Source organism: Vanacampus margaritifer, chromosome 10 (assembly GCF_051991255.1).
Source record: "Vanacampus margaritifer isolate UIUO_Vmar chromosome 10, RoL_Vmar_1.0, whole genome shotgun sequence".
Lineage (NCBI taxonomy): Eukaryota > Metazoa > Chordata > Actinopteri > Syngnathiformes > Syngnathidae > Vanacampus > Vanacampus margaritifer.
In genome coordinates this window covers 3,413,482-3,431,639 of record NC_135441.1, presented here as the reverse complement: position 1 = coordinate 3,431,639, position 18,158 = coordinate 3,413,482, and the positions used below count along the sequence as shown (strand labels likewise).

The window sequence follows — 18,158 nt, the reverse complement described above, 5'->3', positions numbered from 1 at the left end:
TTTTTCCTTTTGTAACGCTCTCCTGCGTGCAAGGAGACGCCAGGACTCGCACAACAGTTTACTTTCACTTTCGCATTGGTCCGTTTTGCGTGCAAACGTTACACTTTCTTGACGGCCTTTTTTTCCGGGGAATAAAAAGCAAGTAGTAGACTGTACACACTTCCTCCGATGAATATGCATTGGACTCGGGGCACTCTCCGTCGTCCGATCGAACGTCCGCCTGTGCATGCTCGGTTGTGCTCCACGTTACGACACCGTCATAGCCGCCGCGTCAGCGGTTCCAATTTCGCCGTCAAGCTCGGATTCACCTTCATCATCATCGATGATGATCATCGTCGTCATCAATGTACTATTTTAGCGTTGGTCGATGCCTTTCGTCTTGTAAGTGTAGAGCTGCTTGCAAACGCTCGCCATTGCCCGTTCCCTCCTCCATCTAGCTCCATCTAACGTCTTCTACTGCCGCGTCAATGCTTCCCAACCACGGAGTCACCACCCTCATCTTCATCATCGATGATGATCATCGTCGTCAACAATGTGCTCTTTCAGCGATGCTTTTGGTCTTTGAAAAAAACGGCTCGGGCATGAGCTCCTCGCGACCGGCCGCCATTTTTCCTTTGTCTTCCATTCTCATCTCCTGCTCGGCGCTCTAGCTCCGCCTCTACTGACGCCCACCCGATCTTGTCAAAAGAGAGTTATCGCTGCCCTCTAGGGGCCAAAAATAGTCATTAGGCACAACAAAACGGCTGGAAACTTTCACCACAGCTCCGGAAGCCTTGCCCGCACCCGTTTCAAAAAAAATAAAAAATAATAATTGGATGTCGTCTTTAGACGTCATTGGCAGTGCTCCGTAGGTTTTTACTTGACGTCTATAAACGTCAATGGCAGTGAAAGAGTTAAGCTTGCTAGTCTCCTTTGTTGATGTTTGTCCCACCAGCTGACTGTTTTAAAAGACAGAGATAAACAAATCAGATCAAATCAAAAGAGAATTAGAATATAATAAATCTGTGTGTATAGAGTGTTGCCAATCAGTTAGTTCTATTTACGTAATGTTTTACTGTAAATGTTATCACCTTATGTCTGTCAAAAATATAGAGTGCAGTGTAAACAGTCAGATATCACATCATATGGTCTGGTATCACTAACTCAAGTAAACATTGTTGGTGAGGGCGGAGTCATCAGCGTATTGGAGTAGTTTTTCAAAAGATGTTTTCCTATAGGATTCACAGGACAGTTCGGGACGCAGGAATGCATGTAAGGAAGTTCGTGCAGAGCACTGTGTGCATTGGAGCAGTTTTTTCATTTATCACATTTGTATATCACGGCACAGTCATTGTGGAAATTTTCCACCAGGTGGTGCCAGGAACCTCTGCTGTCCATCAGGTGGTGGTAGGCCCAGCATGTGGAGCGCTGTTGTTGCCCAGCAGGTGGCGGCAGGTAGTGCTGATTAGGGGAAAAGGGCAGATATTTTTGATGATGGCCGCATCACGCCCCCTCTGCTGGTGGTAGCAGCTGCGGTCTCTTTGCTGTCAGCAGCTTCTGGTTTTGATGCTACCTGTGTCCTGCTTGCATCGGTCCATCCCGTGCCAGTTGACCTTATTTTGAAATAATGACCCCGACCAATGAACCTCACTCGACTGAAACATTAAAATCTGCCCCAACAGTATTAGGTAATAACATATCAGTCAATAGTCGGAAGAACAAAATCCTCCTTTATATATATATATATATAATATATATATATATATATATATATATATATATATATATATATATATATATATATATATATATATATATTATTTTTTTTTTAATTAAAAAATAATAAAAATGTAAAAAAATAAAAAATAATTTAATAATTAATAATTAAAAATAATTAATTAATTAAAAATAAAAAGTAACCAAAACAATAAAAGTTTACAATTAAATAATTGCTAATTATAATTCAATATTGTTATGTTTTACAATATTTAACTTAATATGTTTTGCATACCTTCGTAAATAATACTTAAGATAAGAAAGGACAGCTTTGCTCTAAAAATTTACAAATATAATACAATTGGCAAGTGTGTAGTTTTCAATTAATATTTCTCAAGAAATGAAGGCCGCAGCCCGCCCTGTCAGCTTTTGGTCAAACATCAAGTCAGGGATTATTTTTAATTACATATCGCCTCAAATTATGTCAAAAATGTGATTCTCCCAGATGGCTCCCCCATGGAATGGTCTGTCCAGTCTCCGGCACCCGCATGGCCGACTCCAAATTCTGAAATGGGACTTCAAATGTCGAAATTCAAAGGTTAAATATATTCAGGAGAAATTAAAAAGTTATTTTTCTATTTATAAGTATGGGAAAAGTCCCTTTTTAAATTGTAATTAACAAAGGGAGAAAAGTCTCCTTTTTTCATACAAATAATACATTACTTCACCCCCCGGGCGGGAGATAAGGAATTTGTCGTTTTCCTCTCATAATGGCTGACACCAAATTCTGAAAAGATATTCAAAGTTAAATAATGTTCTCGCGTAGGAGAAAAATCATAAGGGAAAAACAATCAATTTATAACAAAATATTCCACATTAGTTGCCATTCAAATTATTTGTTTTTTATTTATTATTATCATTATTATTAAAATGCGGAGAGTGGAGACTGAAATATTTCATCTAAAACCCAATCCCAAAAAATTTAATATATATTTTCTCATTAACCTTTAAAAGCAGATTAACAATCACACAATTAACATCTTCTTTTTTATAGAAAACATAATATTACCTCTTTGCCAGGTTTATAAGGCTGTTGGCAATTTTAATTTGGAAAAAGGGTGACACCTGGCGGTCAGCTAGAGTCATAGCAACTACAATTTTCAAACTGACTCGCGTCATTAATTTAAAATTCCAATATCACAGCAATACATTCAGTTTTACAGTTATGTATGTTTAATAAGCGTGAGATATGCATCAAAGCTTTGCAATATTTTAATACTGTACCTCCATGTTATGTGCGTGTTATATTCGTTCGTTTTGTATTAAACATAATCTTAAATATGACGTATTTGCGCTGTGAGGCCAGATTAAGTATTCAACATTAGTCGTTAGGAGATTTAAATGAGGGGCTTAGAAAATCAGTCATGTCAACAATTTATGTAATGTCGTTTAATTATTTAACGTAGACACTGATGATCGCGGTTTTAGCGTTAAAGATTTTATTAGTAATATTACCGTCCCAATCAATTTATCCCGTTCAGCGTTTACTAAACGGTTTCATTTATTTTATTACGTAATTCATATTATACAGCTGTTTTTATTTGCAAAGCGAGAAAATAGAAAATATAAAGCTATTTATTTAAACACATCAAAATCATACGAGCTGTCTTTACAAAACCATCCAAAGTCAACACTTCAGCATTAATCATCATTTAATACACTTTTCTTAAAGTTACGTCTGGGATTTTCCACTATATAAAAATACATATAGCTCTAATACTTTTTCTAATCAGCGGTCGGCGTTTACGGAAATACACAGTTAAACAGCCGCCTTTAAAACCATCGAACAAATTCCAGATCTTATTGGAATAGACTAACATTTTCCACAATAAATTTAAGTCCCATCGTTCAATATTAAATATATTTTACTCTATTTTTGAACGCGGATTATTTAACCTGGAAGCTTTAGTTACGTCTAGCGGAAGTACTATCAGGTCAAGCTATTCAGTCCTTCAGAATAAAAGCGCACCCGTAATTTATATTAAACATTAACCTATGTAGTTATTATTATATTAAAGTTATATAAATAATAATAAATGCAGTGACGTCTCACTTATAATACACTAATATTAGTCGACAAATTAGCTCTTTGCGCCCCGTAAAACAATAACAATGACGTCCGACTATTCTACCAAATACAAAACATACAATTCACACACAACAAATATCATGATCTCCTCTCAAAATAATAAATACTGCTTTAAATCAATCACGAAGCAGTCTATCGGCTCCTTCGCAGCGAAGCGTTGTTTCCAACTTTGAAGCAGACCTTATTATAAAGAGACTGCCATGTGTTTTCCATAATAAATACTGCTTCAGCCTGTTTGCCACAATTATTTGATTCAATTGTGCAAAAAACATCGTAACGTTACGTAAATACTGCTTTAAGTCAATCATGAAGCAGTCTTATCGGCTTCTTAATAGCGTAACTTTGTCAAATTTGTACGCCCATTTCAGCCTGTCTGTTCACAATTATTTGATTCAATTGTGCAGAATCCTCATCTGCGCTGAGAAAAATAATCCATTATTCACGGAATTTATTACGATTTCCTAACAGCGGGCGATCTGGCCGCTGTGTCAATCCATAATCTTCATCCTAATTCCATCCAAGAATCTAACGACATATATTTTAAGCCTGTTTTCATTTCAGCGCAATGCCTAACAACCACAACGTACGTGTACAGTTCAAATACCGTGGTAAAATCCGAAATCTGGGACTTCGCGTCCAACCAAACGACTTTTTTTTTTTCTTACATAAATTCCATCTCCAATATAATTTTGCAAGACGAATATACCAGCCGAAGCGCTCACAGACAGACAGAATCCCTAAAACGTGGATAAAGTGTCCACTTACCGTAATTAATATGGCCTGGAATTTTATTCGTCCGTGAACGCTCCGCTCGCAAAACGTCGTTTTTCCAGCATCGGGGTCACCATTTTGAAACCAATTATTTGTCCTCTTTTGCGTGTTCCAAAAAATATGAAGACAGATTTCTTGTAAGAAAAAACACCTTGCAAGGATGATTTATTAAACAGAGAATTCTCCGGTCACCGGCAACAATTTACATCACGTAAAAAGGTGGAATTAAAGAGTGCCCAATGTGCCCCCTCCCTTTGCGGAATCCAGCTTTTAAAGAATCGAGTTTGGAAAGTAAACGCCCCTTCTCCTCCTACTAAGAATGAGTAGAACAGATTGGTTCTCACACAATATGTTACATAATATTATTTTCGTACACAGACTGCACCTGTTTCAATTTTTAGACAAAATATACTCTGAGGGTACTTTTTCCCAAAACAAAATCTAGAGTGGCCGTGAGTGATGAGTCAGTGGTGTGTGTGTGGGTGTGTGCGCTCCCCCTCACGAAAGAATGTGTTTTCGCACAGAACACTGAGAAGGAACTTCTAGACCAAACAATGTGTACCAGCTTAGTTTAAGGTTAAATTATACTGAGTTCAAACACTATTTTACCTACTTCACATCTATAAAGCATTTCAACATGGTTAATATATGAAATAAAGAATTAAAAATGTTAAAAATGTATAACACGTGCAAGCAGTTTAATGAGGCCACAATTAGTCAGGGAGGCAGGGAATGGAGTCCAAGCAGGAGGCGCGGGATCCGGGGAACAGGAGAGCAGGCAGGCCAGCAGCACAGGTGGGCAATCCGTTAACATTGACGGAAGATCCGTCAAACCGTCAATGACGAACGCCAATTTTGTTGGCGATTGACAGCAATTTTTTTTTTAAAGAACGAATTAACGATTGACGGAAGATCCGTCAAACCGTCAATGACGAACGCCAATTTTACTGACAATTGACAGCAAAAAAAAAAATTAAAGAACGAATTAACGATTGACGGAAGTGGGTTTCCTTTAATCAATGTAATCATCAATCCATCACTACGTCAAGAATTTGTCAGTGAGAGAAACCCACTTAGTTGTGCATGCAATTTCTCCCAAGCAGAGTTAGGAATAAATACTATACAATCAATCAGGTTATGCAATAAACAAGATGCAATAACCCAACCAGCACTATGTCACAGTAAGACACCATATTAGTGAGTGTAAATCGAGCACTAGTTAGTTCAACCAGACTTTCAGAATCATTGCCTTTAGCAGCACATGGCTGGGATGTCATTGTTTGTAGTGCGGCCCACAGTCATGGGTGTATTAAGTGAACTGTATTAAATGGAAACAATCTTGTTCAAAACATTCATAGTGCATGTGGGAACAAACTTAAAGTAATAAAAAGCAGTGATTTTAATTAAAATTGTTACAGATTAAGAGATGTTTCTGTCATTTAGCTTTTTACGCAAATTCATGTTGATGACAATCGCTGTGATTGGCTCTTTCCCTTCTCGCAACCTGCCTGGGTAAATTTTTCTCTATTTCATAATTTTTTTTTATCAAAGTTCAGTAAAGTTAATTGTCATTATCTCATTCTTACTAACAAAGGTTCCATGTTGACATTAACAGTGGGCAGATGTGACGTGACTGTCGGGCCATCTGAAGCCAACCAATGATGACGGCCTCACGCCCTCACCATTGACTTCTTTGGCCAAGCCATTTTAGTATTTTATTTTTACACTACAATTAATTACGCTTTCTATTAACAGCAGCTGCAGTCTAGGTTGAGATTTTTGAAGTTATTTTATTTCTGTCTTTCAATAAATAGTGAATGTGCAGATTTTTGCTGAGTGCTGAAGAAGGTTGTGTTAAAAATACAAACTTTTGCGTGTCCAATAAATCAAATGATGAGATTTCCGTGAACAGGGTTCCTTGCAAGGACATTTATTCCGGAGACCTCCAGTCACATCATTGAATAGAACTTAAAGGAGTTTCAGTCAATAATGCCCCTCCTCCTTCGAAGAGCGAGCTTTTTATTACAATCAAGTTTGAAAGAACAATGCCTCTTTCTCCTCCCCTCATGAATAAGTAAATATGTTATATAACAGAAAAAAACAGATTGAAAAACAGAATTCTCAGTACACAGTTGCAGCTGTATTCATCTCTAGACAAAATATACTTTCAGGGTACTTTTCGTACTTTCTCCCAAAACAAGATCTCACAAACAAGTTGAACTGGACAGCTCCTAATGTAGTATAGTTGTGGGAGTGCGCGCTCTCTCTCACGAACAGAATGTGTTTTCGCACAGAACACTAAGAAGGAATTTTCGACCAAACAACGTACCAGCTTAGGTTAAGGTCAACACTATTTTACCTACTGACACATCCATAAAACATTTCAACTTGGTTAATATATGAAATAAAGAATTACAAATGTTAATAATGTATAACAGTGCCCATATAAAGTAATCTCAATCCGCCAAGAGAAGAAGATGTTGATGACAAAGGAGAAGAATTAGACAAAAACGACAAGTGCCGTCTGGTCATTGCTCTATTTTTTGTAATCTTATGGATATGGATACGGTTGCCAGCAAGAGAAACAGAACTTTGTCACCTACTGGTGAAAATGCCGACTCCGAGTCCCTCCGTAACTCTGAGGACCACAACCAGGACAGTGTGGAACCACTGGCTATAATGGAGCTAAAAGGCTACATTCAGAACTGCGAAAGGTAAGGGGGAGAATTAGAATTTTAATTTTACTGTATACTGTGTAATTACGGTGAGAGGTCCCGGGGACGACCCAGGACACGCTGGAGAGACTGTCTATTGGCTGGCCCGGGAACGCCTTGGGATCCCGCCGGAGGAGCTGGTGGAACTAGCTGGGGAGAGGGAAGTCTGGGCTTCCCTCCTAAAGCTGCTGCCACCGCGACCCGACCCCGGATAAGTGGTAGTAAATGGATGGATGCATGGATGGATGAATGTACTTAAGAGCTGGTAGGCTCAATAAGTTTGTTTAGCTGAAGAAATATTACACCACTCACCAGTTCATCACGTAAGGCGAACGTAAGAAAAAGATGCACACTAGCTTGGCCAAGTGCATGCATCCGGGCTGCAAGAACCAGGATGTGACCTACACCTCAATTTCCAGGACGCATCTGACCACCCACTATCAAATTGTGAGTTAAAATTTAAAAGTTTCAAATTTATTTTAAACAGACTTTAACAGTACTTGCTTTGTACAGAGCAACTGTAAAATAAATAAGACAAAATTTGTAAAGATAAACATTGTTTTAATTGTTTTTAATTTTCAAAGAGATGCACCCTGGGAAGAAGGCTGAGCTCCTACCTGTGCTGTCTTGAAACAGTAAGGTAGCGCAGGGTCATCCCTCCAAGAAGCGCCAGCTCTCGGTTGAGGAATCTTTAGGTACAAGCTCAACCAGGACAAAGCCAGGGAGATTTTCCCAAGGAAAGAACAATATTTTATTTTTGGAAACAAAATTTCAAACTTAACTGTTTAAAATTGCCAAGTTAATTTTTCCGTAATGCCACTAATGTAATTAATCTTACTGCATTTGCAAATGTATTAAATAGTTTTTAAATTTTTATTTACAGGTGGTTTGTGGAGACACTTTCCCCCCTTAGCCTTTGTGAACACCCCTACACCAGGGAGATGTTTGCTTTCTTCTGTCCTGAGTTCAAGGTCATGTCCAGGAGGAACATGGGAAGATACCTGGATGAGATGATGTACAAGGCCAAGCTAGAGCTCAACAACCTGCTGTACAAGCAGAAGTGGGTGCAACAACTGCTGACAGGTGGCTAATGCACAGCCGGTCAAACTATAAATTTAATTGATTGTACTTAACACATTTATCTGCACATGATAACTAACATGTTACATGCCCATATGAAAAAATTATTAATATATTGCAATTTTTTCACAGTGCCTTCCTGGGCATGACTGTGACTGGATAGACCGGTCCAGCCTGAAGAGGAAGAAGGCAATCCTTGCATGCAGAGAGTTGAAGGCAAAAATGTGGAGAGGTGCCTGCCTGGCAGGCCTGCCGTGCCCTGTTCTGCTGCGTTGGGCTGGGGGCGCGGGCCGTGTTGGGGTGGGGGGCGCTCCTGGCTCCTGGGTTTGCCGTTCGTCATTGCGGGGCCCGAGGGTTGTGCCTTGGCGCTGCCGTGGCCTTGGGAGCCCTGCTTGCTCTGTCCTGGGGTCAACGGCTCCCCTCTTTGGTGGAGGTTTTCATGCATGCCATATCCACCACACCAGCATCTATCGAAATTCAAACACAATCTGCTTCTTCCTCTGGTGTTTGAATCGGTGGAAGCTGATGTCTGTGGATCTCACTCTGCTTCCTCTATCTTTCCTTCCTTTCCTTAGTCTCTCTTTGTTGGAATTTAGATGTTGCACATGCACACAAAAAATAATAAAACAGTATTAAAAAAAAAAAGAGAGAGCAATGATGATGACGATGTCGAATCGGCAAAATGACCGAATTAACAATACTGAGCTCTCTCAAAAAAAAAGAAGCAAAAAAATATAAATATATATTTATTTATGTGTGTGTCAGACCACAATGCATTGCAAGCATGAAAAAAAAATGGCGCTAGCATAAACCCATTAACTTGATACTACAGAAATAATTCGTTAGTTGAAAAATGAAATAAAATACCGTTTTAAAATATGTTTATTCACAATAGTCAATAAATAGTTGGAGATTTATTCGCTGTTGCATCATGCAGTCACTTGATATGTGGTGGTCACGACTCACGTGATATGCAACGAGAAGGAAGCAGTGAGCTGGCTGCCCAGATCGCCAAACAGCATTAAAAACATATAGAACAAGGGCATTATATTTTAGCCAGCTACATACTAGTGCCAGGCTTGACAGTGACCATGTATGTGATACACGTGTGTCACATTGTAACAGCACAAAAATCGTGATTAGATTGCTTAGAGCTTTAACCAGACCCTCAAAATCATTGCCTTTCACGCCATGTCAAGGAAGGCACATGGTTGGGATGTTGTTTGTAGTGCGGCCCACAGTCATAGTTGTATTAAGTGAAGTGTATTAAATGGACACAAGCTTGCTCAAAACATTCATGGTACAGTCGGGAAACAAACGAGAAGTAAAAGCATTGATTTTTATTAAAATGGTTAAGTATTAAGAGATTTTTATGTCATTTTGCTTTTTATACAAATTGGTGTTGGTGACAATCACTGTGCTAGTACTAGACAGGAAATGCAAATCAGTTGTTATTTTTCCCTCCAGTAGGCTAACTAGGCTGAGTCATCTTTAATTCCAAAAATAGATCATAACACAAATCAAAGTTAAGTTAATTGTCATTACAAGAGACGAAGGTTCCACATGAATTTAATGAACAAATTGAACTAACAAATGAGCAGATCACTCTTTTTTTTTTCTATGCTTTTATTGACACAATTCAACGCAAATCTACATTCAAGAACATAGCTTGCATAAATATCTGACAAAATCTTTGTTCATCACTCTTATTTAATGGGGTGTAAAATGCTGTAAATGGGACGTCATCGCCCAGGAAACTCTTTGCCTGGATTTGCATTTTCTAGCTAAATAGCCAATCAGTGATCTCCATTTGACACACTGCACTTCAATTGAAACCATGTCTAAAATTCACAATGTCTTACTTTCTTCAATTATAAACCATACATTTTGCTTAGATATGTGCATTTTACTTGGCTGTATTTGTTATATGTTTGGAAATTGGAATTTTATTTCATTAAACCATGACAGTAAGTGGTGTCACAAGCAATGACTTCGGAAGTGTGTTATGCAGTATCTACAGCTTGGTATCAGTAATACTTACCACATGAAGGTTGATGTGAGTCTTCCAAAAGTGAGCAGGAAGTTCATCAACATTGATGAAAGTTCAGTCACTGCCGTTCAATTTAAGATTTCGCCGGATAGACAATGATGGAAGAGAATCCTGACTGTTGACAATTGCCGAATGATCAAAATTCATTAGAGATGGGACAATGAAGCCTTGTGAAGCTTTTGAGGCTTTCGGCTGATTGATTTGGAAAAAGAGTCAAAGTTTCAAAGCCCCATAAGATAGATCGTACCGGTGACATCTGGTGTCAGCTGGAGTCATAGCAGCTATAATCTTCAAAGTGATTCGCCTGATTGATTAATATTCCAACATAACACCAGTACATTCAGTATTACATTTGTGTCTGTCTAATGATCATCAGGTACACATGGAAGTGTTGCAATATTTTGACACTGTACCAGTACTATGGTTCAATGTGATGTCCTGTTACTCATTCGATTTTTATAAACATGATTTGGATATGACACAAGTGCGCTGTGAAGCCAGATGACAAGTATTTCAACATCAGTCTTTGGGAGAAGTGACTGAGGGTCTTGGAGAAGCGCTTATAGCAACTCGGTGGAAAATACTTGGGTCAAGCCTGTATCTTCTACACGCGATTTAAAAATAATGCATAGTTGGAAACTTTAAATGCATCATTGTGGGAGTACTTTTGTTGGAAACATACCGAATAGCTAACTTTTCCAGGTGACCATAAAGTGAAGCAAATATCTACATGAGGGAATTGTGCTTGTGCTACAGTGAAAATAAAGCAAATACCAGTATGTACATGAGGGAATTGTGCTTGTGCCCAACTTTTTATATTGTTCTTATTAAAGAACAATATTTGCTCTATTGTGTTCGGCTTCTTCTCCATCCTAAAGCTCTCTCAAGTCAGTTTTCTCTCAAAAGGCTGTAAAGCACTGGGCGCGGGGGAGGCAGTGTTTGTTTGGTGTCTCCTTTTGACAGCTGACACAGCGCCAAAAGGTTTGAATCAATTACGTAATTTCCGGTATGTCATTAGCGCGCATAAAGCCGCATACGTCATCAGCACGTGATCACGGAGGTTTGATCGGGGCTTTTGATACATTGTTTCGAGCAGTCTGTCTCACTCGGCTGACACATGCTCCGGAGTCTCAGTGTCAAACTTCCCATCTCTAAAATTCATCAACGCGTCCACCTCTGGTCGGCAAGCAGGTTAGCAGATGAGAGTCCAGACACAACTGGAGTGAGTTGAGGATGACCTGGGCAAGAGTAGACAAACGGGTGAGCAACAAAGCACTTTCCAACAAGAGTAATGAGAGCGCTAGATTGGACTGACTGAGCAACAAGACAAGACGATCTGGCTCCAAGCTGAGGTCCATGGCTGGCTTATTTAGGTTGATGGTGATTGCCGACACCTGGCCTCTGTCTCAGCTATGCCTCCTTCCCCTAACAGCAGCAACGAGCAGCAACGAGCAGGCACACACGCACGCACACACACACACACACACACACCATACAAGAACAAAAAGGCAAAAGGGGAAAACGAGAAGGGCAGGGCAGCAGGATCCCTAACACAGAGATGTAGATTGAGGAGAAGTTCATGTGTATGCATCCTGCATTTAGCTAGTGTTTATTTCCGAGTGAAAGTGTTGAACTTCACCTTTAAACGTTTGCTGAAAAGTAACGTTATTGATGAAGATGAGAATGTAAGTTGATGTTTAGATCTTGCATTGTTCATTTTATTATCATTTGTGTGCAATATTTTATATTTTGAGTGGTCTGATGGGTCGAAAATAAGCGTGAGCTTTAGCGTGTGCCTTTCCGGTCTGTTTGTTTTCTTTTTTGACGTGTTTTTTTTTTCTTTTATGACTGATCAAAATAAATTGTATTCATTCATAAGTTATATGTTGTCAATGACAATGCATGTAATATGATCTAGGACAGGGGTCAGCAACCTATGGCTAAGCCACGTGTGTCTCTTTCATCCTTCTATTGTAGCTCCCTGTGACTTTTGAAAATAATGTATTTCATTAATGTTGCGTGGATGCGGATTTGCTTGTGTGGGGACGAGGATTCGCTTGTGTGCACACCTGAATGCTGTGTGACGTGCGGATGTCAGAGCGTGTGCGTGGAAGAGGAGCACTGTTTTAGAGGAAGAACGCGGAAGTGATGCCGTGAACTAGAAATGTCCCGATCACACTTTTTTTGGACCCAAGTCCGAGTCACCTCATTTTGAGATCGGCTGTCAGGTTCCGTTTACGTAGAACACAGACAAGGAAGGAAGACGAGAGATTTAAATTCTTTTAGCTCGCAAGAACGGACAGAGATGTGCACAGATTACAATCTTCTACCCATTCTGAGGCACACTCCGCCGAGTCCAGCTTTATTTTTGAGAACTTATTGTAGCCATTTTAAAGCGAGCTACTTAACACAAATTGATGGGCTAACCTAATGTTGTTTTACTTTAGGAAGAAAAAATACAGTATCTATGTGCATGAAACAAGGAAACTACAAACAAAAGGCTACATTTGAAGAGCAAGCAAGCAAAATGTATTTAATCTTACCATCTCCTGACTTTGGGTCTTGGCTGGCACCATGCTAAACTGCTGGCGGGATTTGGCGATTGCGAAGGACGTCCAACCCTCCGGATTCACGCTAGGCTAGGCACCGGGCTTCCTTCAAAGGATGTCCAGACTCGCCAGCGCGGGCACTGCAGCTGGATCCGCAGGGAGTCGGGGACGAAATGAAGCACGCCCACAGCTGGATCCGCGGGGATGACACGAAGCATGCCAGAGTTGCCACCGCCTAATGGAGGTGTGGCTGCTCAGCTGCCTGTCAGTGAAGTGCCACACAAAATGCTCACTTTGCACACAGTGCAAGTCACACCGTCTCCGCTTCCACATTAAAAATAATAACTTATCGTCTACTTCCAAATACCTCCGTGTTATTTCCTTGTTTAGCCCCGCCACTCAATGGCATCAATAGTGTCACTGTAGCAAAGTGACGCCATGCGACACGCTAAACTGTGTGGAAAAATGAAGTCTCGCTTTGTGCCATCACAGCCGCGCATCTCCCTATCTATTAAAAAGTTATAAAAATAACATCTATTCATCCGAGTCCTGATCAGGAGACAACGTCCGATTCCAATCGAGTCAGCAACCACTGTGATCGGGCCCGATTTCCGATCATGTGATCGGGACGTCCCTATTCTGAACGCGAATGTAAACAAGTTTCATTATGTAACGATTATCGGCTAGTTTTAAGTTTTGCAACCTCATCAAAGACAAAGGAACGCCTTCCACTTAACAAAGCTTCAACACTTTCTTTGTTCGCTTGACACCGTTTTCTCAGTTTTCATTCCTCTTCACTATAATTTTGTCCCGTACATGTATAGTCGAAGCACGCCGTCGGAACTACTGTAACGGCAATGGAAAATGGACTGCTTTTTATATAGCGCGTTATCTACATCAGTGGTTCTCAACCGCGGTCCTCAAGTACCCCTATCCAGCCTGTTTTCTATATCTCCCATAGCCAGCACAGGTGTTTCAAATAATTAGCTAATCAGCAAGCTCTGCATGACACCTGATAACGATCGTCAGGTGTGTTGGCTAAGAGAAACATGGAAAACAGGCTGGATAGGGGTACTCGAGAAACGGGGCTGAGAAACAGGGATCTACTCAATGTGGTTGGTGCCTTAAGCGCCTTACAATGCCTCACAGTCACCCATTCACGCACACAATCACACATCAGTGGTCAACTGCTGGCATACAGGGCACTGCCAGGGAGCAAATTAGGGTTCAGTGTCTTGCTCAAGGACACATCAACATGGTCACCAGAGGTGAGGATCGAACCCACAACCTCACGGATTGAAGATGACCACTCTACCACTGAGCCATGCCATGTCTACTTCCGTGTATGCTGTTGTTAATTAGTGAAAATTGGCACAAATAGCCAAGGAAGTCGATACATTCCTTACTTAGGAACCCCCCCACCCCCTTTGCTGTTCAACAATGTGCTTGACGTAAAACAGCGCACGCAACAAACCCTTAGCAGTCTAACAATATGCCGATGTAAAATACACAAACTCAGCATTGAACTAAAGCATGCATTACCATAGCATTAATGAGGAATCTACAGCAGGCTCCGTACATTTGCGAACTCTGAGGTTCTACTGCATACAAAAAAATGTTATTGGTTATTTGTATCTGTTTTGTTTTTCTATTTGTTTTGGGAAACAGTAAGTTATCGGTTATCGTATTGGGGCATACAGTAATCATGCATCCCTAGTTTATTTTACAACTTCCCTCAGTGGTTACTGCAGTAAGATGCATTTTTGCAAAATTGTGACTCACATTATACTCCTTTACATGTTCTCCTTTCATCTAATTGCTTAACATAAGCTTATGCTATGGCACAAGATTAGCTTCCAAGGGAGCAGCCATCCTAGGTGTGTCTTTCCACAAGGGGCTTATAGAATAAATATGTGCTGGCTAATAGCCTTATATTTCCAGCCTTTCTTTGAAGAGACAATCAGATTTTGCTAACCCCTTTCACCCTAAAAAGTTTGTCATAGAGACTTAGTTGTCATATAATGTGTTTGAACACAGCGGTAAATCTTTGGCATTAGTTTTATGACACTACAGTAGACAGGCTTTGCAACACTGCAGCGGTGTCAATCAGTTATTTGTGTCAATCTTGGATTGGGTCTAAATTTCATTTGCGGCCTTTCTCTGTTCTCCCTGTGTGTGTGTTCTCTCGGAGTAACAAGTATGTTATATGAACTAAATTCTTCATAAACATGTGAGATGTTTGCATATAACGTCATTATAACCACTTTCCAGGGGGTGTGCCACAACAGGTTGTTTGTTTGTCAGTGGAGGATGTCTTAATGATTTACAGCATTAACTAATTTTCACATTTAAAGAGGCTATCTGGCCAAGATACCCATTTTCTAACTCCAAAAGACTATGCATTTTTTGATCAGGAAAATTATATTAATTAGCATTTAAAATTTTTCAATTTGTTTTGAGGAAATCAGTAAAAGGTAACTACTAATGCTCCTTTTTCCTCAGCAAAATGGCCACAGGCCCCATTCTCTTCCTGTCTTTGTGGGAGTCAGCGGAGGAACCGGATATAATTCGCACAATTTGTCCATTCAAAACCACATCACTAATAATGTTTAAAAGAAAAAAACGGTGATCAATCGGCACCAAAATGTATCTATATTTACTAGCACTTCAACTTCTGAAAAGTGAAAAACTTCACGCCGATCTGATCGACTTGATTGTGATCAACCAGTATTTGGCATTTTATGCATGATCGGTGATCGCCTGTAATGTCATATTTGCACGATCGATCAATGACGTCATTGATTTGCGCTGCAAATTATACAGCCTGAGCCTACACAATCCCGTTGACGTTTTGTGACATCTTACATGTTTCAATCCAAAAATTACTTTTATGTATTTACATACATACGTGTGTATTACTTTATTTATTTACTTACTTACTTACTTGCTGTCACATTTTATGACAGTGTTTCTCAACAACTGTGCCGCACACTAGTGTGCCGTGAGATACTGTCTGGTGTGCCGTGGGATATTGTCCAATAGGGCAGTTTACAATTACGCCCAAACTACTATTCTTAGAACAGCGCACATTGCATGGGCATGGCCAGTTGATTTTTCGGACCATAAACAGGCAGGCGACTAAGGCAAAACTTGTAAATTGACTTGCTATTTCACCATAAATATACTTAACAGACATATTATGGTTACAACAAACTTCTGCTGCTTTGGTGTCTGCCGCTATGTGACTGGCGATGTTGTGACCGGGATCGAATGAAAGAAGTTTCCAGAGGAATGTCTACGCTGAATTCAAGCATGTCCAATTAAACGGCATGGATTTACGTGACAAATGTCAGAAAATACACCTATATGTGCGCTCTACATTTCGACGGCGGAAATGGGCCAGCATCTGAAAATCCAGCCCCAATATGAGCGACTGCAGGTATGTTTATTGTCTGCTATCTCAGTGTTAGCCTTGCTAGCTTCTACGACATGCTAGCTACTATACATTATGGTGAAAATGCACCAAAAAGGCCTCGAGCTTACCTACAGAGGCCACTTAGATGCTGCTTAGATGTAAAAATTTATATAAAGTATCAGCGCTATAGAAGCCTATGCCAAAAACATGCTAGCTACTATACATTATGGTGAAAATGCACCAAAAAGGCCTCGAGCTTACCTACAGAGGCCACTTAGATGCTGCTTAGATGTAAAAATTAATATAAAGTATCAGCGCTATAGAAGCCTATGCCAAAAACATGCTAGTTGATCAGTGTCAATAAGTTGTGAGCGGTCACTGTGTCACCATGCCACTTTCACAAAATTAACGAGACAGAAATTACAGCCCAAAAGTAGGCTTAAAATCTTCAAATGAAAATCGTAACTTTAATGTGTTTCGTTTTCATGAAAATTAGCGACCACCATGAGAATAGCAGTCATCTAGACCAGAGGTCCCCAACCCTGGACCTCAGGGACCGGTATCCAGCCTGTTTTCCATGCCTCCCACAGCCAACACAGGTGATTCATATCATCAGCTAATCAGCAATCTCTAGTGAAGGCTGATAACGATCTCCACCTGTGTTGGCTGTGGGAGGCATGGAAAACAGGCCGGATACCGGTCCCTGAGGACCAGGGTTGGGGACCTCTGATCTAGACCGCACCGGAGTGTCAGCAATGATCATACAATAAATCTTACCTTTCTCCTAAAACTGCTTTCTTAACTCTTTTACTGCCAAAAACGTTAAATGACGTTTAGTAAAAACCTACGGAGGAGCGCCAAAGACGTTAAAAGACGTTCATCAAGTTTTTTTTTTTTTTTTTTTTAGGGAAACGGGTGGAGGAAAGCCTTGGCCAGCTGTGCTGAACATATCAAGCAGATCTAGTTAGTATAATGCCTATTTTTGGCCCCTAGATGGCAGCGATGACTCTCTTTGGACAAGATTGGGTAGGCGTCGCTAGAGTGTTGAGGGGACAATGGCTGAGGAAGCCATAATGGCGACCGGTTGCAAGCAGCTCACGCTTGAGCATTTTTTTCAAAGACGAAAAGCATCGACCAATGCTAAAGAGCACATTGATGACGACGATGATGATGATGATGGTGACTTCGAGGTTGACGCCGAAGTTGGAAGCATTGACGCGGCGGCTATGATCACGTCATAAAGCCTCACCGGCTAGCGATGCTAACGCCGGAAAACGCGGAGCACAACCGAGCACGCTCAGGCGGACGTTCGATCGGACGACGAAGAGTGCCCCGAGTCCAATGCATATTCATCGGAGGAGTGGGTACAGTCTGATCACGGAGAAGACACTGGTTATGGACTACGATGCCACCATGAATGGAGCGGATAAGATGGATCAACCACCCGGTATAGGAACTGAAGGACATGAGGAAGCCAGACGTAACACCACCGTATCATGATCCTGAGAGTAGACTTGATGGCAACATGGCCAAACACACACTGCAGTATATACTTGCTATTCCCCGGGAAAAAAAGCCAGCAAGAAAGTGTAGCGTCTGCACGCTAAGGGGCCATCGCAGTGAAACTAATCTGTTGTGCAAATCCTGCTGCGTCGCCTTGCACGCAGGGGAGTGTTACAAAAAGAAAAACTGTATTTGAAACATCCACACAATTGTAAATAGTACCACGGTTGCA

The 18,158-nt window shown here is 40.5% G+C and overlaps 1 long non-coding RNA gene across 2 annotated transcripts; it reads right to left on the bottom strand.

Moving 5' to 3' along the window:
• Positions 1-10,120: 10,120 nt before the first annotated feature.
• Positions 10,121-13,637, bottom strand: LOC144059239 (uncharacterized). Of its 2 annotated transcripts, XR_013295608.1 has the most exons (4): positions 13,376-13,637; positions 13,003-13,270; positions 11,775-11,884; positions 10,121-11,697 (listed from the first exon to the last, which is right to left on the bottom strand). It is a non-coding gene; the product is annotated as an uncharacterized LOC144059239 (long non-coding RNA). The 2 variants fall into 2 exon arrangements; XR_013295607.1 differs by having other exon boundaries at positions 13,003-13,637.
• Positions 13,638-18,158: the final 4,521 nt, after the last annotated feature.